Source organism: Puma concolor, chromosome C1, assembly GCF_028749965.1.
Source record: "Puma concolor isolate L17-30 chromosome C1, mPumCon1.1.hap2, whole genome shotgun sequence".
NCBI classification, from domain to species: Eukaryota; Metazoa; Chordata; class Mammalia; order Carnivora; family Felidae; genus Puma; species Puma concolor.
In genome coordinates this window covers 46727048-46744348 of record NC_141674.1, presented here as the reverse complement: position 1 = coordinate 46744348, position 17301 = coordinate 46727048, and the positions used below count along the sequence as shown (strand labels likewise).

Below are 17301 nucleotides of genomic sequence, written 5' to 3'. Positions count from 1 at the left end.
CAGTACCATTGACATTTTGTGCCTTGTAGGATGGTTAGTGGTGTGCCTGGCCTCTACAGGGTAGTTGCCAATGGCCCCTCCTTCCACCAGTTGTAACAAACCCCAGATGTCTTCAGATGTTGTCCCCTGGGGAGTGAGAGAGACCCCGACCGAGAATCGCTGCCTTAAAGTGTGTTCAGTCAAGGCCCTTCAGCACTCTAAGGACAGAATGAAGCGAATCTCGTGAGTGTGCAAAACAAGAGGCAAAGGCCAGCCTCACTGTGGCAAATGCTTGTCCACACAATGACTTCCCCTCTAGGATGTCAGGGGAGGGCAGGGCTGTTTTTTTGCATCCCTGTAGCCTGGGACTGCGAGCCAAGTCATGGGTCCCCAGTTAGTTAGTATTTGTTGGATAAATGAGAGAAACCAATTAGCTGTCATGAAATGTATATACAGCTTCCATAAGTGTATGCTTTTAGGTATTTATATATGTATGTTCATAAATATTAAATATGTATTTCCATAAGAAAGACTGAGAGTCTTTGTTATTCCTTTCTACCCCAGCGTCTGAACAATAGGCACATAGCAGACATTTCAGTAGATGTAGATGGATGGCTACCTGGGTGTAAAAAGTATATTAAAATGATGCATTAACAGGGCATCCATGGTCGTATGCCATGAAAGGTATCTTTTTGTGGTGATTGTAACTGTCTGCTGTTGGATATGGGATATTCCACAAACGGGCATCCCCAAGCCCTGTTTTCATTGCCTCCTTTGAAGGTCACGTTTGTTATACTAGGTGTCCAGGTCTAAGGAGGCACATTGGTCTCTTTGAATCCACACTGGCAGGAGGGACAATGTTCCGGGTCCGTGGGGGATGAATGATGGTATTTTATATATCCCCTATCATCATAATTGTACATGTAGTTGCTTCTTATTCCCCAAACTCCCATGGCTGCCCTGCCAGAGCTATGACCAGTCTTACCCAGGATGGCTCTATTCTGTACGCCTGCATTCAGAGTTATAAAAAAGTCAGAGGATAGAAGCCCTTCCCAAGATTTATGCTGAAACAGCACAAAAGTTTAGTGTTATTGGAAGGTGTTTGAAGTCACTTTTAAAAACTTGAGATTTAAATTCATTCTCTAGGCTTTTGACCACCACAATAGTGTGAATTTTAAAAGGACCATAAAAAACATTTACAAGGTACAGTGGATTTCTAGGTCAGGATTCAAAGCTTGCAGAGGAAAGTGGAATTAAAAGGCGCTTCAGTTAAAGTCAGGAAAGATGGTAGAAATGACCTGCTTCAACCTTCTCGATTTACAGATGAGGAAACTGGAAATCATTGGGAGATTAAGTGACTTGTCCAAGGTCAGAGATTTTTTTCTTGTCTTTTAAATGTCTCTCTCTCTCTCTCTCTCTCTCTCTCTCTCTCTCTCTCTCTCTCTCATATTCATTTTCCACCCCCTCCCAATAAAATTAGACCTGGATTTACAAGCACAGATAAACAATGGTTTTCCTAAACCACAAAACACTGGACCTGGCTATGGTAACTTAGAAATAGTCAAGTGCAACTATATTCTTTTACTTTAGGAGTAAACAGAAATCCAGAGAAGGGTTATTGTGCTGTAGAAAAATTTTTAAAAGCCAGTGTTCGGCAAATCTGCAACTTGAATGCAGGTGTTCTTTGTGTTCAGCTGTCCTTTTGCATGCAGCTTTCTTGTGGTTCGATCACGCCCTCTCCTGATGGTACCCATTCCTTCATTTATCAGCTGACATTTCCTAAGCAGCTGACGCATGTTTGGTAACAGGACGCAGCAGTTGGCAGGACATGATCTCTGCCCTCTGGAGCTCACGTTTTGGTGAGGAAACCGAGAAACAAGCAGACAGTGTTTGCTGAGCGTAGTGTTAGAGGCAAGAAGATGGTGTTATGGGTCTGTAACTGGGGGCTGTCAGTGAAGCCTGTCCTGTCAGTGAGGTGACATCAGGGAATATGATAGTCATTGGTCACTGCAGACGGAATGTTGTTCATCACAGGGGCTGAGATCAAATGCTGAGCCAGGGAGAATGCCTGGAAAGAGGGCTGAGAATAGTGCTAAAACATGGAATAACAGGCTCCAGGATTCAAGACTTGGCTCCAGGATTCCTTAGCTGGATGGTCTTCTTGGAAGGTTCAGAGCAGAGCCTTAATTTCATCCCAAGCCTAAGTCCAGAGCCCAGGCTTGGACCCTGTACTGCCTCCGGGAGCACAGGACTGTTCTGAGAATTCAGTGGGATGTTAACAATCAAAGCAGGGAATTACATGCTGTATAAATGGTAGTTCTGCAAAGAAGATTTCCTCTGTGTTCACTTTGCAGGCCCACTCATGGGGACGTTCATGTGTATCACTCATATCTCTCATCCACAAGTTTTGTGTTCATGGTGAATGGGTAAACTATGAGGAAGGAAAATGTTTATTAAGAATATTAAGTACTTGGGCATGTAGAGGAAAAATGTCTTTTCCTGACTTTTCAGGGTTTTTTTGTTTTTCTTAAATGATTTGTATCATCTCAATACTGTTGGGTACCAACCCCAGAGGGAGGGTTGGATCTCCTTCTTGTCCATCCTTCATCCCATGGTTTGTTGGGTTTTTACTCCCATTGATTAAACTCTGTCTCTGTGCCAGCCATTGTGATAAATCTTCATAGCAATTGTAGCAGGGATGGGGAAAGTCAAGGCCTTATACACATTGCCCAACTAGCAAGGGGAGGAGGCAGGGTGCAACACCAGGTCCGTGGAGCTCCATCAGCCAAGCTTTAACCATTAAGCAATACTGCCTCAATTTTAGTTAATTCTTTTGGGCATATTCTGGCACAGTGGAGCAAATATTTACTTCTGTAGATTCCTAAGTGACATCCTTTTACTCCCTACTTACCTATCCCTCACCACCACCACCACCCCCCACCCCCGCCCCGACGTGGAACCTTTCTCTTTGTGTGTTTCCAGTGTAAACCTTCTGCTAGATCTGTGCGAAGCAGATATATCCCTTGGGTAAGTTTGCCCATGTTCAGTGGGCAGGCAAATGCGTGGTGTGATACTTAGACCTAAACTTCCATGGTTTCTTGGGGAGCCACTTGGGGAGCATTTGCTGGTTCACTGATGTGATCTCACTGCAGTCTGCTGCAGTGGATGTTACTGGCTTCATTTTCCAGAGCAGGGGCTGGAAACATGCAAACACAAGACTGACACCAGTCCTACAGTCTCCAAATCACAGGCACCCAACCCCAGCAAGTCCCTGGACAGATGTGTTTCTTGTGTCCCCTAATGAGGAAGGCACCTAGGTCTCATTGGAAACTGTCTTTGAGACTCTTAGGCTCTTGGTATTTTCCATAGTACCGCTCTGTGTGACCTTTACATCAGCATTTTACATTCCTGGGCTACATTCTTCCCATCTCTTCCCAGAGATCTTCAGAGTAGCATTGGGTTAAGAACACAGACGCCAGAGCCAACAGCCTGGTCCCGGCTGTGTTGCTCCCCAGCTGTGTAATGTTGGGCAAGTTCCATAATAATTTTCAGCCTCAGTTTCCTGTCTTTGAGGTGAGGATAATAACAATACCAACCTTTGGAGATTACTATAAAGAATTAAATAGGAGTTCATTTATATAGGTATAATGCTTAAAGCAGTATCTGACATATGATAAGCTTTCTTTGTCTGTATTAGCCACTATAATTATGAGCCGTTATTCTTTACTTTGCAAACATTTGATGAGCTGCTGCCATGTGCCACACAGTGTGCCAGATAATGGGGTGGTGTCTCAGCTCTGACGCTCAGTGATGGATGTAAACAACGAAACCCTCCATCATTGGGGGAAGCACTGTGTGGTTAGCTTCAGGGGACTTTCTGACTGTCTGCTTACAAATCGTTATGTGTGAAATGAAAAATGCATTTAGCTATTACTTTCTTTTACCCATCTTGTTCACGTAGGTGGATTGTATTTTACTACCTAATTACGAGTAATGGAAAAAAATGGAAGGAAACACATTTGTAGCTTATGTGTGGATTGAAGTTTCTTGAGAATGGGAAACAAACTCATAAACAGCAGAGACAATAACACTGTTTAAATTAGAAAATCCGTGGATATCAGAAAATGGAGTACCACCATTTTGCTATTTGGGGCTGGGAGAAGGAAAGCATCCTTGGGGGAAAATTGATCTTGCAAAGAGCAGGGCACATTTGGATATGAAAATTATATGCAGACAACCATATTAGCATAGTCCTATCTTTTTGTACACCTTTCCACTGCTACACATATGAGATAAATTTCCGTACCTCATGCAAACCAGATCAAAAGGGGATAGATAAACTGAAGACGCTTAGTATATATTTTTTGGAACTAGCATGTAAATACCGGTTTCTCCTTGCTTACGTTTTATAGAATTCAGTCATGCTAGAAGGAACCTGAACTTCAGGGCCAGATTCTAGACTCCTCCCCTTTTAGTTATAAATTCCTGGACAACCTGGGGAAAGTAATTTTCCTTCCCCTGTGTACCCAAAGCCTGGTGCGGCAGGAAGTACATGGACTTTGCAGTCAAAGACACCTCCTCTGGCTTGTGGCCCCTCCTCTTTCCTGAACTGCTCAAAACCACAGTATCCTTGTCTGCAGAATGAAGACAATATGACCTGTGTTGTCAAGCCATTATGGGGTTTAATAGTGTGTCATGTATTTGGTTGGAATGCAGTACTCCTTTTTTATTACAATGTCAGGTCCTTTTAAGACTTGTTTTTTATTGTGATACGTAGAATATGTTCAAAAGAGTTTGTGACCCTTATGGAGACAATTAATGAGTAAGAATAAAATAAACATAAAATAAAAACCCAGGTATCTACTCCTTAGACCATAAAATAGAATTTCATTGGTCTCTGGAATCTTCCTAAGGTCTCCTCCTTGACAGCATTCCTCTCCCCACCCCTCCCCAGGTAGCTGTTAGCCTGAATTTCATGTTAATCATTTTCTTAATACCTTTGTATAGGTATCCCCAAACAATTTCATTTTGTCTGCTTTTGAACTTTATATAAATAGAATCATATTGTACAATATTCTTGTGCCTTTGGTTCTCACTATATGTACTTTAAAGCTTATTTATTTATTTTGAGGGAGAAAGAGGGAGAGAGAGAATCCCAAGCAGGCTCTGCACTGTCAGCACAGAGCCTGATGTGGGGCTTGAACCCATGAACCATGAGGTCATGGCCTGAGAGGAAATCAAGAGTTGGATGCTTAACTGACTGAGCCACCCAAACACCCCTTATTTTTAATGGTTAAGATGGCTTGATATTGATACACATACATATAGTTTATTTTCACTGCTTTGTAGTATTTTGTTCTAAGAGTATTCCTTTATCTCCTCTGGTAATGGGAGGCATTGGCTGGTTTCCACTTTTGTCCTGTCATGAAATATGTTACTATAAATATTCTTCTATTGCTTTGATTCTTAAGCTGAAAAAGTCTTCATAGGCCATTTAATCTGATAACTTGTCTCTGTCTAGCTGTTTTCCTGTTATATAAGACAGCTGAGGCCCAGGAGGGCAGAGGGGATTCCCAAGGTTTCCCAGCTAGAAAATGTCAGTGTAGGGCCAGTAACCAAGGTCTCTTGTCCCAATTTGGCTCTAGACCACATGTTTGATGGTTCGTCTTTTGATTTTAAATAATTTCCCATGCTACTGATGTTATAATTTTGGAGTCTAGATTTGGGCTAGCTCTTCAGTACTCTCCTAGAAATATACTTGGCATTGAGATGATTTTCTCCCCATCTCCAAAGTTGGGGCAGTGTTGGTTTCTCTCGGGCCCTTTCCCTTAATGCTGGCCCTGGGCACACCCTGTGGCTATGGACCCACTGAGAAGTTTCTCCTCCCTTCAGCAATTGGTGCCTCTGAGACATATTTAAATCAGGAAAGGAATCAAAATAGACCCAAAATGGCCAGTGGGAAAACTGCTGAGGAAATAGGATCTGAATCCTTACAAGGCACTTTCTTAGGAAATGTCCTTTTACTATAAATAGGAATGGATATTCAATTTTAGGCCCCCTTTAAAAAAAAAAAAACAACCTCTCAAGGACTGAAATTAGATTTGAGGCTGATGGGATGAATATAGGGTGGGGTGATTCTGTGCTGTGCTAAGACACGTCTGAAAGTTTGGAGCAGCTGGTGCAGTACAACAGCTGAGCCACAAACAAATATCAGCTGATTTGAGCACTTCTTATTTCTAGATGCCCTGGTTTGTTAACTCTAGCGTTTGGCTCACTTGGAAGCTCTCTTCCCGAAGCCCCTCAGCATCTCATCCCACTGTACCACTGACGAGCTGTGTAGCCTTGGGCAGCTTGTTCCTCTTTTGGGCCTCGGTGTCCTGCATCCTAACACAGAAGAAGTAGCTGATACTTAGGAAGAGCTTATAATGTGCCAAGCACTGTCCATGGATCATCTCGTTGGTTTGCACAACACCATGCTGGTGGGGGAGCTATTATACCCCCAATTTTATGAGGAAACTGAACAGTAAAAATTGAGGCACAGTTGGCCCACAGATTCCCATTCAACAGGGCATTTGGAAACTTGTTCTGGGAGAAACGTCTTGGGGCCTCCATCCCTCCTACTTTGAATCGGGAAGTGCTGTATATTATAGGTGCCCCCCCTTTCCACATACCTTTTCCATCACCGACCCTGGCCATCGCATCCTCTGTTAGCTGCAGGGGAGAATGTGGCTGGGATTCTGGATTCTGGATGTGCATTTCTCTGGAGAGTGTGTCCAAGGTTTTCATCAGTCTCAAGTGGATGTGTCACCTCCAAAAGTTTAAGAACCACTGACTTGGATGTTAAAGTCACTCGCACAACAAACCGATGACAACCCACCATTTCAAGACAAGAAAATAGATCCACTTTGCTTATGAATGAATAAACTTTCAAAAGCTCATGGTGATTGCTTTTTAATGACCTAACCAAATATTTTGAAGTTGTGAAACCACATTGGAAATTCATTGTAAAGATATTTACCAAAGAAACAAAAAAATAGTAACCCGTCTGGTGAGTTACACTGTGCTCAGTCCAAATATTTCACCACTGTGCCTTTTCACTGAAAGCTTTCGAAGGACTTGGAAACAGCTTCTCATATTACTTATTCAGAGATGGCGATAGACACCATAACAGGAAAAGATAAAGGATTGCACGTGTGTGGCATGTGTGTGTTTATGTGTTTGTGCGCATGTGCATACATACATTTTGGGTGGGTCATCAGTTCAGTTAAACATAAATAAAATTTGGTGTGTTGTAGTTGATGTCTTTGAGGAAGTATAGGTATTACCCCCCGCCCCCCTTGGTAAACTGCAGCAGGTATTATACTAGTTGTTGAATGTTAACAGTAATAAATGATGACTGGCTCACACATTTATTGAGCACATATGATGTTAGGCTTTCTTTTAAGGACTCCACATAGATTACTATAATGATGAGAGCTGCTGTTTAAAGTAGATACAGAGCTACTCTGTCCATTTTACAGATTGAGAGTATAGAGGTAGAGCCAGGCCAGAATATGTCCAATTAATTCTGATGGCAGGTGTCTAATATGGAGCAAATTAATGTATTCATGCTTTGGCATGACCTTCATTATAATTGCTTAACTCTGAGACTGTTGCCGCTTTCTGCAAGGTCCAAGGTGAAGGAATCAAACATTGATTAACTGCCTAATACAGGACAAGTGTCTTTACATATGTTACTGGTTCTTCAATACTATCCCATGCATATATTTATCATGGCTCTTCTCTGATTATTGTACCATTACCTGCATGACTTCCTCTTTGGTGATTTTTTGCTTTGGTAACAAGCCACCCCCACATTTCAGTAGTTATCCATTCTGTCTGCAGCTCTGCTTAGCTCTTTTCCAAGAGTCTTTTAATTTTAGGAACCCAGGCTCTGGGAGCAGCCTCCTGTGAGCCATGTGATCCTCATGGCAGAGGTCTGAAATGTGAAGTCTGTTCAGTTCAGAACAACATAAGTGCATTTGAAGTTGCATAAGTGCATTTAAAGTTTCTGCACCTTATGTCCACTCCTGTTCCATTGGCCAGACCTAGTCACATGGCCAAACTCGACAATGGGGCAGGGAATATTCTTCATCTCTCTTGAGGTGCAAAAGGCGTGGCTGAATACATATCTCATTGGGAGGGATACAGGTAGTTGGGAACCATAGTTCTGCGTACCACCTTCAAGTGTTCCTAGAACTCCATTTTTATTCAAGAGAAAACTAAAGCGTAGAGATGCTGCGTGCATGCACGATAACATGATTGTGTGATTTGAACTCGTCTTTCTATTTCATGTATATGCTCTTTCCCCACCTGGGTTTTAACATCATGTCTTTCTGCTCTGAAACATATACTTGGTTCTTGGGACCTGCTGAGCTTTATGTAATTTACCAGAACATTGCGTACGTTCACGTGTCTGTGACTTAGTACATGATGTTATGTGTGTAGTTGCATTTTTTCTTCCTATGCTTGTAAATGCTCATTTCTTTCTGAGAACTCATGACCTCGGAAAGCATTGTTTCTTTGAGGCTGCTTTGGGAGCTCTCTGTCACTATTCCATGGTGTCCTCTGCTGCCATGTAGTGCTGGTCCCTCTGCATTTTAGTTGTGTGGGGACTTTTCTCTTCTCCTGACTAGACTAGGCGTTTCTGGGAGACGGGGAGAGCGGCTGCTTTTTACTGAGGGATCCCTACAATGGGTACAGGAAAGGTGTTCTAACTGTGCATTGGGATAGTAATGATAATAAGAAATGAAGTTTTTGTACACAAGAATGGCACTTGCCATTGTACGGTCAGTAATCTTGCATTTCGTGTGCACATCAGGTCAGCTGGATTTAAATCACTCCGGAACAAAGGGCCTGGGAAATCAGTCCCCTATCATGACTCACGTGTCTTCCATCTACACGTTATTCTTTCTTTAAAAACTCAGCAATTTTTCGACAGTGTGTTTCCAAAGTGATTTTTATCCCTCCATTTTCAGGTATAAAATAGGCTCCAATTATTCTCTTTAATTAAGTGGTTTTATTTTATTAATTGTTTCTAACTTACAGAATTCCCTAGAGACCCCTTACATGTTTCCAGATGAAGCCGGGAAGAAAAGCATATTAATTATACACACAAACTCCTTTTGGCGAATTAAGCATGATGCACAGTGAACATGAAATGACTGGCCCTCCTGAGCTATCAGTCTTGTCATTAGTGATGGCTTGTATCAGTAGTATTGACATGGGCTTATCCAAATTGGATTCTGCAAAGAGTCATTTTAATTTTGCACAAATGTAAGAAGACAAAGTAGTTTGAATCCCATTTTTTTAACCCTCTCTTTTGCTGAGTGCCTGGAGCGTCTCTGTTTGTAATATCAATTTAGTATTTTATAGTGCTCTAGTGTTTGTAAAACACCAAATGTTACCTGAACATGCTATAAGACAACCCTGGGAGATAGCTGAGTTTCACAGGAGAAGAATTGAACCTTTGCACTTAAAGTCTATGCCTCAAATCAAACCAGCCAGAGTGCTTTTTGAGTTACTAGTATAGTTGTTAACATCTCTGAGCAGGGATATGGGTTGAGTTGTGCCTGAACCCCTTTCAGGGGTTGTCCATTTTCTGTGGACAACTAAAAGGAAATTCAGATATGTGTATACTGTTAATTCAGCAAGCATTGTTTGGGTACCTCTTATGTTCTAAGATGTGCCAATGAGAATATAGAACATTTTTTAACAATGTACTATGTGCCGGGCACAGTTCACTGAGCATTGGCTCAGTGAATCTTCATAGCGACCCTTTGAGGTAGTAGGGGCATTATTGTTCTCAAAGTGCAATTGAGGCAGAGAGAGATTAACATGTCAGTGGTGGGATTCACACCTGGAAGTTGGGCCCTGGATGCCAGGCTCGTAACTCTCCACCTTACTTCCTCCCCAGCTATGAGATCCTTCTGTTAAGATGCATATGGTCTACTGTGGTAGGCAGTCAAAATGTCAGAGCAACATTCTAATTTGCTATGGTAGCTGTATGATGGTGTCATGGAAGATGATCTCCAGTCCTCCCAAGAAGCATGGATACATGGCTCAAGGAGCCTCACTGGTCAATGCTAAGCTTCGGTTCTCTAAACTGCAGTGATTGCAAAGCACATGACATTCCCAGGACTTCTTTCTCTCTGAAAGGAGCTTCTTGTGGTGCTTAGAATATGCTAGGGAAATTGCTCACTTTCTGACTTAAAGAGAGAATTCCTTGGGTTGATGGTCTAGATTTCTGATGAATCACAAGTCATTCTTTGAGCCCCTACTGTGTAATGGATGGAAAAGTCCTTGTTCTTATGGGCTTCCCAGGCAGGGGGAATTGATATGACATCAACAAAGCCAGAAAGCAATAGTTGAAATTTATTGAGGACTTCTTATATGTCAGTTACTGTTCTAAGTGCTTTCCACAACTTTTTATTGTAACTACATTTAAAGTAGGCATTTCACCGGCATTCTGCAGGGAGTTGAGACTGGGCATGAGGTATCATCTTTAAAGACAAAGTCTTGGGGCGCCTGGGTGGCGCAGTCGGTTAAGCGTCCGACTTCAGCCAGGTCACGATCTCGCGGTCCGTGAGTTCGAGCCCCGCGTCAGGCTCTGGGCTGATGGCTCAGAGCCTGGAGCCTGTTTCCGATTCTGTGTCTTCCTCTCTCTCTGCTCCTCCCCCGTTCATGCTCTGTCTCTCTCTGTCCCAAAAATAAATAAACGTTGAAAAAAAAAATTTTTAAATAAAAAGACCATATTGTTCCACAGTATTCATGGGATATTTACTACATGCTAAATAGTTTTCTGTGTCCAAAGGATACAACAGTGGAGAGACTAAGCTCCCGGCTCTCAAAATGAACCTTACATTTTATTGGAGGCAGATAGACAATAACTAAAATTTAGTGAATCCAGTACTGCATGGTGACAAGTACAATGGAGAAAAAGTAGCAAGGGCGGCGACTAGGAGTGGGGTTGCAGTTTCAAATAGTTTGCTCAGGCAGGATCCACGTGCACGTTTATGGAGGTTTAATTAAAAATCTAGTCACCACCACCACTTCTGCTTAATGCCTGTTGTTTATCTTCATTGCCTTCATAAAATTCCTAGGTACGGAGCTTCTCATAACAGGGGCTTGCCTACCTCTCCAGACTCATTCCATAACACTTTCCCATAAACGATGCTTCAGTGTCATTGATCCACCTACACTTCCTGGAGAATGCCACATCCTTTCGTCTTCATGCCGCCGTGTGTGTGTGTGTGTGTGTGTGTGCTATTGCCTATGCTGGCAGCACATGGCCGCTTCATCTGGGAAGCTTGTAGGAACTCACTCCCCAGTATCCCACTGTTTCACAGCACCGTTATTTTATTTCACACTATGCTGAGGTTGTCTGCGTGTGGGTGTCCCCCTTAAGTAGGCTGTGATTTCTTCCATCAGGAAATGATTTTACTTTGTAAGTGCTTAATAGATGGTGGAAGGAAGGAAAGTACATAGATAAGTAGAAAGGAGGAGGAAAGGATAGGAAGATAATCCAGAAGGAAGCTAGGAAATGAGGGAGGGAGTTGCGAAGAAAGGGAGGAAGGAAAAAGGAGGAGGAGGAAGGGGGAGGGAGAAGGAAGACATGAGAGTTCTTGGATCAGGCATGACAAGATCAGAATTGTATTTTAGAGACATTAATCTGGGCATTGTGGGGAGAGAGATGTTTAATCCCAGCACTCATCTGCCCCATGTTAGCAGATCTTTTAAAGTTTTATTCTTTGGGTCAGTAAGACGGAGTTTTCCATGGCCCCTATGACTTAACTCTGCTAATAGAAGCAGGGAAGGCAGGGTTGAAGGAGGAATATGCCTCTACAAACTTCTCTCACCCCCCCGCCCCATACTGTGATGAATCATGGAAGTCTGATTGAAAATTCTAATCACAGCTTTGCTGTCCTTCAGACCCCAGCCTTTGACAGTTGATTCACTCCTTTTCATGCCTGCTGCCCCTCTCTAGTTATGGTAGCTCTTATGCATGAGTCTATCATTAGCAGACAAAGCATGATGGATTGGCTAGGGTTCCCTTCATCCTTAGAACCTGGGAAATGCTTCTTTTTTCAGACTCTCAGGGCCCATGTGAGACATCGTCATGAATGAAAGAAGAGAGTAATACAATATTGGATGTGTCTGTTTGCTGCCGCTGTTTAGAAAGAGAATGATGCATTATGGGGAATGTAAGTATATGGCGTGCATCCCACCCCCACCCCCAACCAAGCAGCAACTGATGCAGAAAACCATCGATCCCAATCAATGACCAAACTGAGTCTGGCGGTTTCATTGAAGATGCCCCGCCCCTTTGAAAATCAGTGTAGTCAACAATTTCTAAAATTGATTCTCAAAAAGAAAAATCAGCCCACATGAAGTCTTTGGATTTTTAAATGACATAAGATGCAAAGGGATTAGGATTGATTGATTTTTATCATGGAAGCGGGTTCACAACTGTTCTCAAATCTGTGGTCTCCCTGGATATGAAGCTATGAATGTCAGCCAGATACTAGTTTATTTTATTTTTAATTTGATTCTTGGGCCCTGAGTCTGTATTTAATGTTTCAGTGAGCAAAACAGTTATGTTTGGCTCCAGTGAAAGATTGATAGAAGCGATTTTCAGATGTGGAATCAAAACAGAGTGGAAAAAAAAAGTCATGTTTCAATAAAATGCAGTACTTGGAGGCATCATGTGGTCTCATAATAAATGAATTCATGGCACAAAGTTGACACATCTTGAAGGAGAATTTCTTTTAAAAATTTGAGGTGATTCGTTTTTATGATTAACTGTGGTAAAAACAATTACTAGAGAATTTTTAAATGAAAGGAAAAGCTTTGAGGTGTTTATAGATAACACCCGATTGCCTTCATTTTTATACTTTGCCTCATGCAAGCTATGAAGTTGTGTGTTTGTGAAGTTTGGCTGAAGGGCCCTGGAGCTCCGGGGGTGCTCATTCATCCCGGGCTTCATCTGTTATTTATCGTTTGCAAAAAGGAGCATCCGTAGTGAGAGGTCCACTGGCTTTGGACTCAGACCTGGGTGTGAATAACTCGGCGTGACCTCAAGCAGGTCACCTCACTTCCTGGTGTCTCCCTTTTTGTTCCTTAAATTGTGACAAAATGAGATAGAAATGAATGCTGAGCATCCAGCATAGCATATACTCAGTAAAGGGTAAAAAACAACAACAACAATAACAACAAACAACAACAACAAAAAACAATGGCAAACATACAGTGTATTCATTTTGCCAACACTGATGGGTATTTACTGTATAGTCTATTTGAAACTCTGTACTTGTTGTTTATACAAAGGCTAGTCATGAATCTCAAGGATCTTATAATTCAGAGAGGAGGTACATGGGTATACAGGGATGGAAAATCATAGGCAGAATAATAGGCTAGAAGACAGAGTATCTTTCTTCTTCACCTTGTAATCTAGTGGAGTGCCTGGTTCATGTGAAGCACTTAGAAAATACCTACTGAATAAATGGGGTAGAAAATACAAGGAATTGGAAGGTAAAAATAACCATAACAGAAAACCAAAACCCTGTGTATTAGTTCTTCCTGTGTAGTTCCTTTCTTAGGGTTCTCCAGAGAAGCAGAACCAAAAGGATGTGTGTATATATAGGAAGAGATTTATTATAAGGAATTGGCTCATGCAGTTATAGTCTAGCAAGTCCAAAATTTGCAGTGTTGGCCAGCATGCTGGATATCCAGGAGAGCCAATGGTGCAGACGAAGTCGGAAGGCCATCTGCTGGAGAATCCTCTCTTGCTTGGGGAATCTGGTCTTTTTGCTGTAACTAGGCCTTCGACTTATTGGGTGAGGCCCACCCACATTATGGAGGACAATCTGCTTACTCAAAGTTCACCAATTTAAATGTTAATCTCATCCAAAAACACCCTCCAAGTTGACATATAAAATTAACCATCATACCCTGGAAGTAATTAATTTTAAACAGATGCATCAAAAAAGCTCTAAGTTACTAGAATGTCTGAGTTTAAATCTTCCTCCTTCAGTTTCTATTTGTGTTATCTTTGGGCAAATTATGTAATTCCATGCCTTGGTTTCTTTGCCTCTAAAATGGAGGTAATACTCGTGCCTGCTCCACAGAGTGGTTGTGACACTGAAATGCAACATTGCAAGGTATTATGAGTGCTCCATATCCCAGAGCTGCTGTTGTTAGTAAACCCTAATCAAGCCTAGACCCTTCATGTTTTTAAAAAACGTTATTTTAGGCAGAAGTATTTTTAGATTAGCATCAACATGTTTTATGTTGCCATTTAAGTATTGATGGTCATCCGCTGTGCTGAAGTCCTTTACGTGCATTTTCTCATGTAATCTTGATCAGGAGCATGACATTAGGTATATTATTGTGCCTCTTTCTAGATGACACATGGAGGCTTAGAGGGGTTAAATGATTTACTCCATGTCATACACAGAGGAGTGGAATGGGTCTCCATCAGAATTTTCCTAGTTCGTTTTCCACCTCACCATGTCTGTGTTGTTGGATCGGACAGAGTCAACCGGGCCTAGGGTTGCTTCCTCCTTGCATTTGGCAATACGTCATTTTAGGAGTTCAAATTTGATAGTTTCCATTTCATGCATAGGCACTGCAGGTACTCACATTTTGCACTTAGCTTTGATTCTTTCTCCACTTTGCTTCATTTCCTTTTTGATTGCTGCTAGACCCCCTAGAAAATGACAGGTGCAAAACATGCCACGTTTTATGTGCTAGGTGGCCAAGTAGTTATTTCTGAGTAGGGAGAAATGACAAATAGGCACGTGTAGGTTTTTATACAAGCTCAGTGTCAGCAGACTGGGCTCTTTGCAGCTGAATGGCCCCATGAAAGTCAATGATGGCCTTAGCTGAGTTCTGCTTGTTTTTACTCACACCAGAGGTCGAGTAAAACTCAAGTTAGTCCCTGCTCTGGGAAAATCACATAAGAAGATGTGTGTGTGTGTGTGTATGTGTGTGTGTGTGTGTGTGTGTGTGTGTGTGTGTGTGTGTGTGTGTGTTTATATAATGTTTGTTCATATGTGCATATGCATGACCCTTTAGCCTGTTTCCTGCCTACGTTAACAGCTAACTGTTATCTTTATCCTTGTTATCACTTTATATAATTGGTGTGCAGGATTCCTGGCAATACCTTAGTGGGCTCTTGTTTTTTATGCCTCTGGGTGCCTGAGCTCTTCTTTTCTTGAACGTTCAAATCCCTCCTTTATCTGCCTGATGAACTCCTACTTATGCTTCAAAACCCGATTTAGGTATCAGGCCCTGTGAATGATGCCCTGCCTTTCCTTTGTGCCTCCAAATGAATTCCTTTCTCTTTGGTGACTCCCCTTGGACTTACTAATACCTCTGTTGTTGTCCTTACAATGCTACAATATAATTATTTCTGAGCATGGAGCCTGGAAAATGTAATGGTTAAGGGAGAAGTATTTGGAGTCTGAAAAATTGCAGTTTGGGTCTCAGATGTGCTGTCTACTAATTTTTGAAAGTTGAACAAGTGATAACATCTTTGTGAAGCCCAGTTTTGTCATTTGTAGACTGCAGATCATAGTGCATCTGTCTCTTCATAACATTAAGAAGATAAACATGAAGCAGCTAGCATGGCACCCAGACCATGGTGGGTGTACAGGAAGTGGGGTGCTGGCGTGATCACCTCAGTACGCTGTCTGTTCTGCCTCATTCTGGCTCTGTGAGGTCAGGGGCCTTGGCCTGTGTATTTCTGTATCTCTGGCTCCTGGCATGCTCAGGAAATCTCTAGGAAAGGCTAAGTGAGTTGAATCCATAGAATCAGTTTACAAACCCACAGGCTGTGGTTTGCAAAGTTTACCAGAATCATCCACTGAGAGGCCTTTCATTTTACCTCAGTGTTAGTGCATGTGACTGCAGCAGATATTTTCCTTTGAAGGCACCTGATGCCAGATGTTTTGACTTTGTGTGGAGTCACCTGGAATTTGGGATTACTTCTCTTTCATTCCCAAGGTCATTGTCCCTTTTTAGTGCCAGTCAGAGGTAGAGGCATGCTTTTGATTGGCTCAGCCAGGCAGGAACTTAGAGCTACTGCCTCTTTCCCGGAGAAGCATCCAACAGAGGTGATCTGAGTACAAAGAAAACTTATTCCCTCAGGTCTCCGCATTGTGCTTTTCCTGTGTACATTTCACCGAACACTTAACACAGTCAAACAAGCATTAGCATGTGGCTGGTTATTACACAGCCTTGAACCTACGGGAGACATCAGCTCTATCGATGGATGATAATGGCCATCAGGGAAGTCGTACTGAGTGATGGAATCAAACAGATCTGTGTTCACATCCCAGCTGTGCCCCTTGGAAGCTGGTGGGACCTAACGTCCATCCTTAACCTCTCTGTGCCTCACTGTCCCCACCAATGAAAAGAACGTCAGACTCATGAACATGCTTATATGACTTGATAGATGCTTCACAGATCACAAGACTCTGTGTGGTAAATTCTCCATCGAGGATAGCCAGCCAGGGCAGTGGTTCAGGATGATGTGCCAGCATGGGCTAAGAGAGAGAGAACTGGGCTCTTGGCGATGTGGCTGTTTAAGGAGTTAGGTCCATTTGTAAATATCCGGGCTAGTTCCACTGGTGTAGAGACGAAGTATTCTCTGCCTGTCATTTCTTGCCCATGAATAACTGCGTCTGTCTAAGGATAGCTACGTGATGGTGAGATTCCACAGACATAATTGTCGAGGAAAAGAGGCTTCAGTCAGTATTTTAGTCATAAAAGTGTATCCCTATGTGGTGACCCTTGGACAGAATACAGATAGATGTAATTCATTTTTGTTCATACCTTTTATTTTTGTTTCCCCTTAGGAGGGAAAATCCTCCCTGTCCTCTGAAAGTAGCTGATGCAAAGCTCCTGTGCACTGACTGAAGTAATGCATGTTGCTTTTTCCTGGAAGGGCCTAAGTGGTACAACTATATGTTAATCATCAGTCCTGAAAGGTGTCATTTAGCAGCGGGGAAATATGTTACTCTGTGCATTAATGGAAAAGAGATTATTTTCAAACATTTCAAAGCCCTGAGGCCCGTCTTCAAGGAATTTCCTTTTTTTTTCCCCCTCTTACCCATTTAGAGAAAAGGTGCCACAGCTTTCCATGATTTAGAAATAGGGCTTTAAGTTGAGCAGAGGAAGCTTAATGTCAGGAAATTAAAGGCAGAATGTGTGATGCTCAGGCGGTGTGGGTGCTGCTGTAGCCTCATGCACAGAATCCTGGCACATGAGACAAAAACAGGT

The 17301-nt window shown here is 42.3% G+C and overlaps 1 protein-coding gene across 17 annotated transcripts in view; it reads left to right on the top strand.

Annotated features, from left to right (window-relative positions):
- The window catches only part of DAB1 (DAB adaptor protein 1), a 1146801-nt gene that overhangs the window by 789558 nt on the left and 339942 nt on the right, over positions 1–17301 (top strand). Inside the window, exon 2 of one of the 17 annotated variants that reach the window (XM_086717105.1) lies at positions 12109–12221. The exons of the other annotated variants lie outside the window; for them this stretch is intronic. The gene's annotated coding sequence lies outside the window, so the exon portion shown is untranslated. The remainder of the gene's footprint in view (positions 1–12108; positions 12222–17301) is intronic. 17 annotated transcript variants of the gene reach the window in all.